Genomic DNA, 11,744 nt, shown 5'->3' with positions numbered 1-11,744 from the left:
ACGTTTTGGGGACCTGAAAATGCAAAGAGGTTCCAGACTGAATTTTTTGAAAACACCACCCCTTCTGTCGCTGCTAAAACTGGCAATTTGTGGATCCTGAGAACAGTGACATCCGGGCGGCACTTCACGCATGCATGTGTGTGCATACTACCGCTTTTTTGATTACAACTGTCAGAGATTTTGGTCTGGATCTGAAGTTATCAGAGACACAAACTGTGGACACATCAGCAGCAGCTCCTCACCAGCTCCTGCGGTGCTTTAACACGTGGATCTAAAGTTACAAGAGAAAAAGTGGAGCATTCCTTAGCAGGGGGTGGGCTAACAGTCCCCTAATGAGGTGAACAACATCAGAAAAACACTGATTTGTAATGTGACATGGCTTTACTCAGTGTTTTTACTGGTTTTAATCAATGTGAGCATTTGTTCTGGAGAGGAGGAGATCTCTGCAGATGACATGGCTCCCAAGAAAAACCTCCTGAACTATTAACGCTGAAGGAATTCTAACTGGGGAAAAAAACAAAAGGAAATGACGGCATTGCTCCGTGTTTTGTTATTGTTTTAGATTTAGAGACCTTAGAGATTTAGAGCAAATTATGAAAAAAACATAATTTGCATTTAACCAAATGTAACACTTTTTTTATTTTGATATTATTTAAAATGTACAGTAAGAAGTTAAAATTTCACTTTGTTTATATTTATGTGTTTTTTTAATCCATCTATGCCTTGGTTGTGCTCCAACTGTCAGTCAGCAAACATGGTCTGTACAGAAAATGAGGTTGTACAAAACAACTCCTGTCAAATGAGTTAAACCAATGAAACAGATTAAATAAAGAACCCGACATATTTCATTTTAGATAAACCTTTGTAAAAATTACAGAATAGAATAGAATGGTATAACATTGTATATCATTGGCCAGCACAATCCCAGTCTGCAGCCTTGTCTACTGGGAGCTGCCCCCTACAACCTGAGTCTATATTGCTGCCTGTTGGGAGCTGGCCAGAAAAACCCCAGCTTAAACCTGTGCACACTGGGATTTAGCCAATACAAGCCCAGTCTATACCTCTGCCCACTGGGAGCAAACCAGTTTAACATTCCTTGCCACGTGTGTCAGTGTGTGTCAGTGAAGGCGTCACTGTGCTCAGGTCTCAGGTTTTCTTGGTGATCTCTGGATTTGAACGTGTGACCGTGTGAGCGCAGGCCTGTCTCTGGCTGCTGCGTGCGCTCTTGAAGTTGAGAACATGATGCAGAGCTAACCAAGCCTCCATCCATCATCCCTCCAGTCAGCCAGCACCGCCAGCCATGTTTGACTGCTCAGGACTGCTGCTGGGGAATAGATTGGTAGATTTGTCCAGCTCTCTCTCTCCCTCTCTCTCTCTCACACACACACACACACAAACACACACGGGGGACTAGTCATGGCCAGGGATCAGAGTGTTTTCTAGTTGACTGGTGTTAGAACCTGAACTAAGCGCAGCAGAAAGAGAGCAGGAGGCCAGGGTCAGACGGGGATTTGGGTGAATGACTCTTTTAAAGCCCGAGCAGTGCAGCAGAGCTGTCAGTCTGCGTGTCAGTCACAGAGGAGGAAGAAGCTCAGAGGTTAGAGACCCTGCAGAGGAGAGAGGAGGCAAGATTGGATCCCCAAAACATCAGGAAAAGGTGATATGTAGATCAAGGGGCTGTTTACACGGCAACAGTTCTTGAATGAAACTTTTGTTGTGGTTTGGCCTTCTGTTCACATGACAAACATGTTTTGGGGGTCTGAAAATACAAACTTTTGAAAACGGGATCCAAAGTGTAATTTTCTGAAAACATTACCTCTTCTGTCGCTGTGTAAACTGGCAATGTGTAAATCTTGTGAGGACGGCGACATCACGGCCACAGTTCAGGCATGCGTGTGGTGTTCTTTTATGGTGTGTCATTACAAAGTTACAAACTACTGGCACTACAACATTTCTGAGGTTATTTCCTATCTTCCCTTTTTCCTTTTGCTTGTTTGTTTTGTTTTTATTTTCATTCTTGTGCTGTTTTACTTTTTGTTTTTGCATTTTTTTCTTCTTAAGTTGCTAACTGCCTTTGTTTGTATGTTTTTGAAAGACATCAAGCCAATTTTCTCAGGTCTCAAAGGGTAAATAAAAAAAGTTTCTTACAAATGAACAAACACTGACTTTTGCCCGCCATGTTCATACATTGATGAACATGTGTTATAAAATTATCTCCAAGTCTTTCTGATTATTCCTACATGAATGCAGCATAACTGTGTGACCTGTGAGAAGCTTACAAAGGGTTCTTTAGAGTACATGACGGACTGTTTGTTTAGTTTGGACATATAGACAGGCTCAAAATCACAGCAGGTTTCACTGTTAAAGCAACGTTTAAAGCAATGGATTGCGGTGAATGGTTTGCCTGTGAATCCAATACGGCGTGCAGCTGCAGGAGAGGAGGCCTGTAAAGAAACAGGAATAGCCGCCTTTCTAATTGTCTCAGCCTGTGTTCGACAGAGTCTTTTTGAAGGACAGGGTCTCTCATTAGGCATTCACACCCAGGGCTCGCTCCAATTGGGCTGCCTAAGGAATCTGAAGGCAATGCAATTGTGTAATTTGCACACAAAGTGGTCTGGATTGATCCAAAATAAACCTCTCAACTTTAAATGTGGAGGGGGAGAGGGAGGGCGTATAATTGCATCATTTAGTGAATTGATTGGCTGAGAGTCGATGGAAGGGAATCAGGAAGCAGCAGATAAACGGTGACAGCAGCGCCTTTTAGAGCGGGGACCCATCGACGCAAAGACACACACACACGCACATGCACAGGTTTAAGGCATTGAAGCAAAGATGTACACACTCTGGAAAAAGAACACACCTAAGGACACAAACATATAGACATGAGAACACACACACACACAGAGTGAGATCAGACAGCACAAAGAGAGCCCAGGTCCACATCACACGGCGAGCGCTGCAGGGCGGGACAATGGAAGACAGAATTAGAGGTAACAATAGATTTCATTAAGCCAAACTAGACTTAACGAGACAATCGATACGTCATAATTAAAGCGAGGAGGCTGAGAGCGACTTAGACTCTAAATGATGACTGCTCTTATTAAGATGGAGCAGATAGAGAAAGGCTGGGTGACAATGGAGCTCTATAACTACCTACCACAGCAGGCCTTTGTGCCGGCGCCGGCCTTTCACCGAGACAGATAGATAGGAGAGAGGAGGGAGGAGCAAAGAAGGAGAGGAAATAAGAGGAGAGGGAGCTAGGAGACAAGAGGAAACAAGAAGAGAGGAGACAGAGGAGCTCCGCGTCTTTCAGTCGGTTTCAGTGGGAGAAAAGAGGAGTTGATGTGTGATGATGTGAATGATGACACACACAACACATACACACACACACACAGAGGTTTTTTTTTGTACAGTACAGTTCTGCTCTTTCATGCAGATCTTCTACTCCAACACTGTCTTTCTTATCATCGCCAACAAAACTTAACAGAAATCTGTCATTTACGTTGTATATATATCATGGGGAGCTGACAATTGTACTGAGAGCAGGTGGGTGAGAAGGTCATTGTCATGTATTGTGGAGCAGGTGGACGTAAATGAAGAAGGAGACAGCAAGCAACAGGAACTCAAACAGAGCACACTTTAGTTCAAGGAAACAGTAACTGAATGTCTCAAGTCTCCCAACAAAGACTGAACTGAAAACCAGAACTTAAATTCATACGAGACTGACGAAGGGATGAGGTGAAGGTGGAGGGAAAGGTGGTGAGGTAGATGAAAGTCAGGGAGCTGATTGGCTGGGAGAAAGTGAGGAGCAGAAAGGACTAACAAGGCTGATACAGGACAGGTGTGTAGATGGTTAATGAGGGAAAGACAGCACAGTAACACAGGAGGGGTAAACTCAAACCCAAAAAACAAGAAAACACATCCTTATTCTTATATTAAACTGTGATTTGACTCTTTAGTTGTTAACCAGTAAACAAAGTGAAAGGTGCTGCGAAGTGAACATGGTACTAAGTCAGCTGTCGTACTCTGTCTGCTCTTTAGTATTGTCAGGGATATAATCAATTGTGTTTTGTATTTTGGAAAAATGTGAATTCATCCAATGAACTGCTAAAAACCACAATGTTTGAAAAAAGTTTGGTGAGGTTAGTTTACCCTTCACATGTCCCACCTCCCTGTCAGTCTGATGAGGAGGTTGACAGATGGAGGAGAAAAGGAGGGAGGGAGGGAGGGAGGGAGGAGGCGGTGATTGTGGTTTCTTGGAATGTAAACAGCCAGCCTTTTGTCAATCCAAAGTTGTCGAATACCGCCACTTTGCCAGTGCTTTTGGCATAAGATACCAACACCAAAATATACCACCTTTCACATCCGAATGATACATCACTGGATTCAGGTGAGAACACAGTTGGACAGAAACGTTTGTGGTTTTATTTAACAAAGGCACCTGCTGCGTCTGCGTGATACACAGATGGGAGGCGTCACATAAGATTGCAGCTTGATGGCGTCAGGTTGAAATGCTGCCGGTAACGCCATTATAAAGGGGTGAGGGTGCCTATAGGGTTGGCAAGAGGGTGGTGGATGGGTCCAACAAACCCTGGATTTACATCCTGGAATCATAAATGAGATGGTTTTTTTTCTACACTTTACCATGTGCCTCCTTCCTCTAAACCTAACCACCCGTGCCAGCATGTGTGCTTGTTGACGTCCTGGCAATGGTTGCCATGTGCCGTTGCTGCCTAAACATAACCACGTGTAGTGTAATCCCACCATGTGCTTGTGTTGACATCACAGTAGCGGCATCCTGGAACATCAACAGCAGACACAGAAGGATTCCTAGGGTCTATTATGTAGACGCAGAAGACTACAGCAAAGTGGCAAAGTGTTACTACTTAGGATGAGAACTTGTTGGACAGCACAGCTGGTACGGATTGGTGTGAAAGCTCATTGTAACTTAAGCGCAAACCAAACAACTGAACTCTGTTTTCTTGGAAAACATAGGTCTTGAGCTGTTTCCAAGTGCACTAGATTTTGGTTCACTTTAGGAAAACATGTAATCTGACCCAAATATAGGTAGTGAAACAAAAATCAGTGGTAATGCATAACTTACTATGACCATACTGTGGAACAAGGACATTCAATTCTTTCTCAAGGCTCGTGTTCCCCCGCTGTATCATCTCACTTGTCATTGGAAGAATGAATTTCTCGTCAACTTGCTGTCTTGTCAGCAGCTTGTTCGCCTTCTTCTAGAATGTTTGAAAGCAAATCAGAAAACCTAAGACTGCATAAGCAAGTGTTGTAAGGTTTCACTCAAATGTCCAGAATGCAAGCAACTGTTTTGACTATGTGATATTTGTTATATTTCATAAACTGTATTAACTTTTGACAACACTACAATGTATGACAGCATGTGAACTACATTTGGTAATTGATAGAAATGTTTAATCTTAACCTTAAACTGACTCTTTTAAATAATATGCAATCTGCTCTCCATTGCTCTTGATATTCTCCATAATTAAGGTAAAAGGACACAATGGGCAGCCCAGTGCTGCCAGTACATTTACAGTGACTCCCGCTCTCACTGGATCTAATAAGATGTGTTCACCCATCATTGACTGGTACATGAAGGCCAGCTTTCAATGTGAGCTGTGGGGTTTCTGCTATTGTCACAGTGCAGCAGGTGGAGGTGCAGAATACATCAGTGGATTAAGCTGCATAATGTGGCCCATTGAAAGCCACTGAACACATTAGAACAACTGGCTCTGTCTTTTTCTTCCTCTTTTCTTTCCCATGTGTGAACACTATATATTCTCACTATCTCTTCATGAATGATAGAAATGAAAAAGTGAATGAGATGGAGTCATAGTATTCCTTTAACTCTCTCTGAGTCTGTGCATGTTACTGTAGTCAAAATCACTTCATAGGGTTTTATTAAACAGCTTTAATATGTTTCTGTGAGGATTTGCTGCTAAATCAGTGAGAAAATAAGTGTCTGCAAGGTATTAACTAGCTTTATATGATCCACTAATAATGATATCAAACTATATCACACAAGAGGGAGTGCTGTTGTACGGCTGTGATTTGGTTGTAACATTAGTAAGGAGTAGTAGTAGAATTAACAGTAGTAACAAAGATTTTGATTTAGTCTACATGGGAGAAAGATGAGAAGACAAGCTTTTTATCAAGATAAACTATAGATTTTTTAAAAATGTGTTTGAAATGCACAGTTCTTTTTGCAAGAAATATATATATATATATATATATATATATATATAATATATATATATATATATATATATATATATATATATTATATAATAATTATACACACACACACACACACACACACACACACATATATATATAATATATATATATATATATGCTGGCATTACACAGAAATGAAAATCAACCAACCAACTAACCATCTAAACCATCTAACTAACTAACTAACTAGCTAGCTAACTAGCTAGCTAATTTAAGGCAGGTTTCCATTACAGATTTGCACAAAATTTAAGCAATATTTTCCGAATGTTGAAAAAACACAATGGCAAGATGACTGCGTTTCCACTGAGTGATGTTATGTGACTTTTCCTGTTATGGATGTTCAAAACATTCCAAACAGTTCAAACTTCCATGTGATCCGCTCAACTTTTGAAGAGCCAGTTCCTACTGACAAGCACATAGCCACAGCATCATGTGACCTATAAAAGTGAGTGTTTCAGTTTTGCAAAATATGTCTTTAAATAAATTGTTTTGTTTTGTTTTGTTTTTAATATTGACATGTTTCAAATAGACGTATTTTAGATTTGCAAGTTCAGTTTGTTCAATTTGAGGGTTAATGGAAACCAGCCTATAGTAAATATTTAATATTTTATTGTATAAATATTTCACTGTATTTCTATATTTTATCTTTAGGACTATTTTTGTATTTTATGTCCAGGATTTTTACTTTTACTTGTGTGCTTTACTTTTAGGCATTTTTTGTGTGTAGTTTTTAAAATTTCAAACGACTGCTCACCTGTAAGTGTTACATGTTACAAAGAGTTAAAATTATATTCTCCTTACAAATATTGGTTACTGCTTTCAAAAACGACACTGTCAAGTGCAAATGGCATCTTTGAAAAACTGATAGATGTAGTTCCTTTTTGTAGGAGAATCAAATTGAATAGAAATGTGCAGTTGTTTGACATGTTTGCCGCAGTCTTCACACCGTTTGTGCGGTAAACGTGGCCTGTCAAAACATTTGTGAAGCCATGTTGACCCGCTCAGGTGTTTCTCAGGCTCCTGCTTTACTGTGAAGAGAGATTTTCCCGATATGGAAACACTGCTGGCAATAAACTGTCTTTGTCTTCCTATCTCTCCATCTCTCTCCCTCTCCATCTCTTTCAGACGACTATCATTTCTGAATTATATTTTACGGCTCATTAAGCATCTCCGGTGCTGGAGTGCAGAGACAGGAGCCGAGGGGAGGAGGAGGAGGGATTGATGGAAAGACTGTAGAGAGGCTGCAGGAGGTGAAAACCTCCTCCTGAAAACATACAGTATTTACACTGATGAAAAGATGTGTTTAATTAGCACCATTTAAACACAAAGCAGATGGCACACAGCAGGAGCTGACACTTGTTTGATGGGAGGCATGTTGTACGGATACAAAGAGGAATGCCAAGACCTTTCTCAACCAGAAAACCTTTATCCATAAACACAGATCTAAAATGTCCTTTTGGAGACAAATCTACGTATAGCATACAGCAGATTTGTCATCTTACTGGTAATTCTAGTTTTGACACAACACCTTGAAAAAAATTTATATTTGATAACCCTTACAGTGAAAAAATTTACATTGAGAGCATAACATTTATTTATTCTTTTTAAAAGATGAATACTCCTATAACAAGGCTATCATGACAGCAACTTTCTTGTCTTGGTTAGTAGCAGAGAACAGCTGGATGACTGTTGTAAATATTAACAATTAGAGAGAGCGCAGACCAGTGTATCAATACTGCAGAAAATGACTATTGAAAATATTTCAATTATTAAGAATCAATATGTTTCAATAAATCTATGTTTTTTGACAACAATACAAGTGTACAGTACACCTACATCATCACACAATCAATAACATGGAAATTTAGAAATGAAAAATCTATCTTACCATAAACACTGGAGGCATGGGAAATACACTAACATATAATAATAATTTTAAAATAACAATAAAAATAATTTAAATAATTGTTAAATCACCTATAACCATGTAGATGCAGCTTATAAAAATAAATAAAAAAGGAACCCTATATCGGGTTAGACAACAAAAGTACCTTGTTTGGTTTACAAAAAGAGATCCTTGTTTGGGTTAAAATAACTGCTTCTTACTGTCAATTGAAAACTGCATAATTTTTGGTGTCGCACATAATTGAAAAAAGTGAGTTTTGGGGTCAAACGAGAAATAAATGTTTTCCTGGGTGAAAGTCCAGTGTGTATTTGACTCATCCACCACCCCTCACTCAGAGTTTTTCTATCTTTCTACGTTGTTATTGCCGTGCATGGGATTACACTGAGGTTACCTGAAAGCCTGCAGGGTTTCACACAGACACTGAAGGGTGCCTTGTGCATCAGCAACAGAAGTCACAGACCAGGCTGCTGTTTATGCCACCAATGGGAATGACACTGGCTTGGATATTTGGCACCTGGTGCACGAGAGGCGGCAGTGAGCTGAGCAGTAATGATATGATTAAAGACGAAAAGTGTTTTTGAACGATTTTTCCATTGCCTTTTCTCCCATAATGTAAGAGGAAATAATCAGTTTTACAGATTTATGTGAATCTCTTCAACAACTTCGAATGAGCTCATTCACAACATTTTGTGGTTTATTAACCTGTTTTTATTGCCCTCTAAGAAATGATAATTGAGTGAGGATTTAATCTGTGTGTGTGTGTGTGTGTGTGTGTGTGTGTGTGTGTGTGTGTGTGTGTGTGTGTGTATTTAACCTTGCCACTGTGAAAAAGTGACCTGGACGCTGTTTAAGACACTGACAACATGTAAAATGCCACCACATCATCATAACAGAATGCTTTATTTTCTAACGGCAGTTAGTTTGCAGGCAGGGATACTTTGCAGGTGTCTGTCGGAGGGCAGGATGGCGGCTGCTGCACTGTCCACATGTTTCTTCTCCCCATTTAAATTTTCCACCTCTGTAGGTCCTTCCAGCCACAAGGTCACAGTGTGTTTTTAATTGTGGTGCCCCTCAACCCCCGCACCCCCCCCCCCCCCACCGCATCCAACCAACCCCCCTCAGCCCAAATGATGAACGACTGCACCTTGTGAAAAGGGCCCTCTCCAATAAACAAGCTTATCTCTCCTCTCTCTCTCTCGCCTGCTGCCTGTGAATAATGAGCTCTGGGTATCACTGTTAATCACTATAATTGTTAATGTTAAGAGGGGGCCGGTTGCTAGTTGCCCGACGCCCCACGCCTTTATTGATTTCATTTTTTTACATTAAAACGCTGCATGCCTTTGTCAGAGCGGTGGGTCACCCCCCTTCCCCTCCCCTCCTCATCCCCCCAAGAGAGAAGCTAATTAGTTATTTAGTGGCCTGTGTGTGTGATGGTGTGTACGTGGGACGGCAGAGCAGAGCTAAAGCCCGTTATCAGCAGCCTGATAAAGGGAATTGGTTGTCCCGCAGTAGCTGTGAGAGGCTATGGCTGATAGCAGCATGGCTATTATAGAGAGGACAGGCACGTGCATGCTCACACACACACGTTTATTCACACACTGCTGGAAACACACATGTAAATACACAGGAGCACATAAAGCACATGAAGTCTGAAGAAAGAATCCACCGAATCATTTTCACCAAGAATCAAACATGTTACCCCCACTTTGCAAAATCCAGTTTTTACTGGAGTTCAGGTAAGAATCCAAAATCACTCAAAGCAATCACTCATGTAGAAGCTCATGTCTACAACAGTATTGCAGGTGGTCAGAGGAAAGGTGTGTTATGTGCTTCTTCACTTTTTACATTCCTTAATCCTTTGGCACAAATTGGTTTGATATCTCCTAAAAAGTAGCAAAAAATGACCCAATTACCCAAAAAGTAGCAAACGTTTAGTAAAAAGTCACAAGATAATCACCTGGAATTCTGAAAAAAAAAAAAAAAAAAAAAAAAAGAAAAGAACAAACAAGAAACTAAAAAAGTGCTGAAGATAATAATAATAAAAAAACCCCAAACATTTATTTTGGGTATTTTGTTGTATGTTTTTCTATAACACAATTTTGAAAATTGTAAAATTTCAATTTAAATTTTCATTGTAAAATTTTGTAAAATTACAAATATCGTTTTTGCGACATTTTCCCTATTTTTGGGATGATTTTCTCGTAATCCTCTTCTCTTTATTAAAAATATTTTTAAGATAATTTTCTGTCACATTTTACTTTTTTTTTCACAATAGCCACATTTCCTGCCAAGTTGCTCATTCTAATGTATGCCATATATATATATATATATATATATGGCATACATTAGAGCATGCTGGAATTGTACGACTTTAATTCATTTAGAATTATATTTATATTTGGATGTCTATATAAGATGGTGGATCAGGTCCAAATATTTAGCATAAACCAACTGCTGCTTTTCAGCCCATTTTTCACTGTACGTGTGTGCGCTGCTAATTAAAGCTTGTGTGTGTAAGCTGAGGCGCTCCCTAAAGAGAACTTTAGTTTTAGTGGAACCATTAACCTTTGAGATGACGGAGATCGTGCAGCCAGAGCTGCAACGATGACAGAATGATGATGAGAGACACTGTGTGTCATTACTGTGTGTGTGTGTGTTTTGTTAATTAGTGGCAGTAATCAGATGCTGCTCATTACATCTTCTCAATGCATGACTAGAGACTTGAGATTCATGTATGTTCACTCCTGTGTGTGTGTGTGTGTGTGTGTGTGTAAGCTAGCATCACAGAATTGGTCCCTGCACCAGCCAGTGGTGTTCTGGCACAACTTACAACTCATTCATCCACACACACACACGCGCACATGCGCACACGCGCACACGCGTGCACGCACACACACACACACACACACACACACACACACACACACACACAGCTCGACACTGTGATCTCGGCTCCAGATCTTGCGCAATTAATTATCTTGCCCTGATCACAGGAACGCTCTAATTAGACAGACTCCTTCAATTACCTGCCAGGAATTAGTCTTCTCCATAATGCACCACACATTAACCACATCAACAGGAATTAGTGTGCACCATAACACAGCACACACTACTTACACCAATGGAAAAGTGTTTGTTTCAGATCTGATGAATGAGAAAACAAGAGCAGCCATAATCTACATAAAACAGCACACATGAACAATATGCTCCAGGTCATGCCACACTGAGTATCAGAGAAAAAAGTTAAGAGGCAGACGACCACACACCCCTGACTCTGGCTGGAATTAGTCGGATCTATGACACAACAATGTCATGACATGACATTCTGCCCTCAGACACATCATATTAACAGTAGTTCGGTTTCCATTAACCCTTGCACAAATTGAAATTGCGAATATAAAATACGCCTAATGGAAACACAACAACAAAAAACAAAAAAGTTTTTTTACGTTGGCATGAAGTGGTATTTTAGATGGTTTGAAAAATCTATATTTTGTATATCTGCAATGGAAACACTTTTTTTTTGGCTTTTAAAGGTCACATGATGCTATGGCTAGGTGCTTGTCGGTAAAGGCAA

The sequence above is a fragment of the Plectropomus leopardus genome, chromosome 9 (assembly GCF_008729295.1).
Source record: "Plectropomus leopardus isolate mb chromosome 9, YSFRI_Pleo_2.0, whole genome shotgun sequence".
In the NCBI taxonomy this organism is placed as follows: domain Eukaryota; kingdom Metazoa; phylum Chordata; class Actinopteri; order Perciformes; family Serranidae; genus Plectropomus; species Plectropomus leopardus.
The sequence above is the reverse complement of the archived record's forward strand: the minus strand, read 5'-3'. Positions refer to the sequence as shown.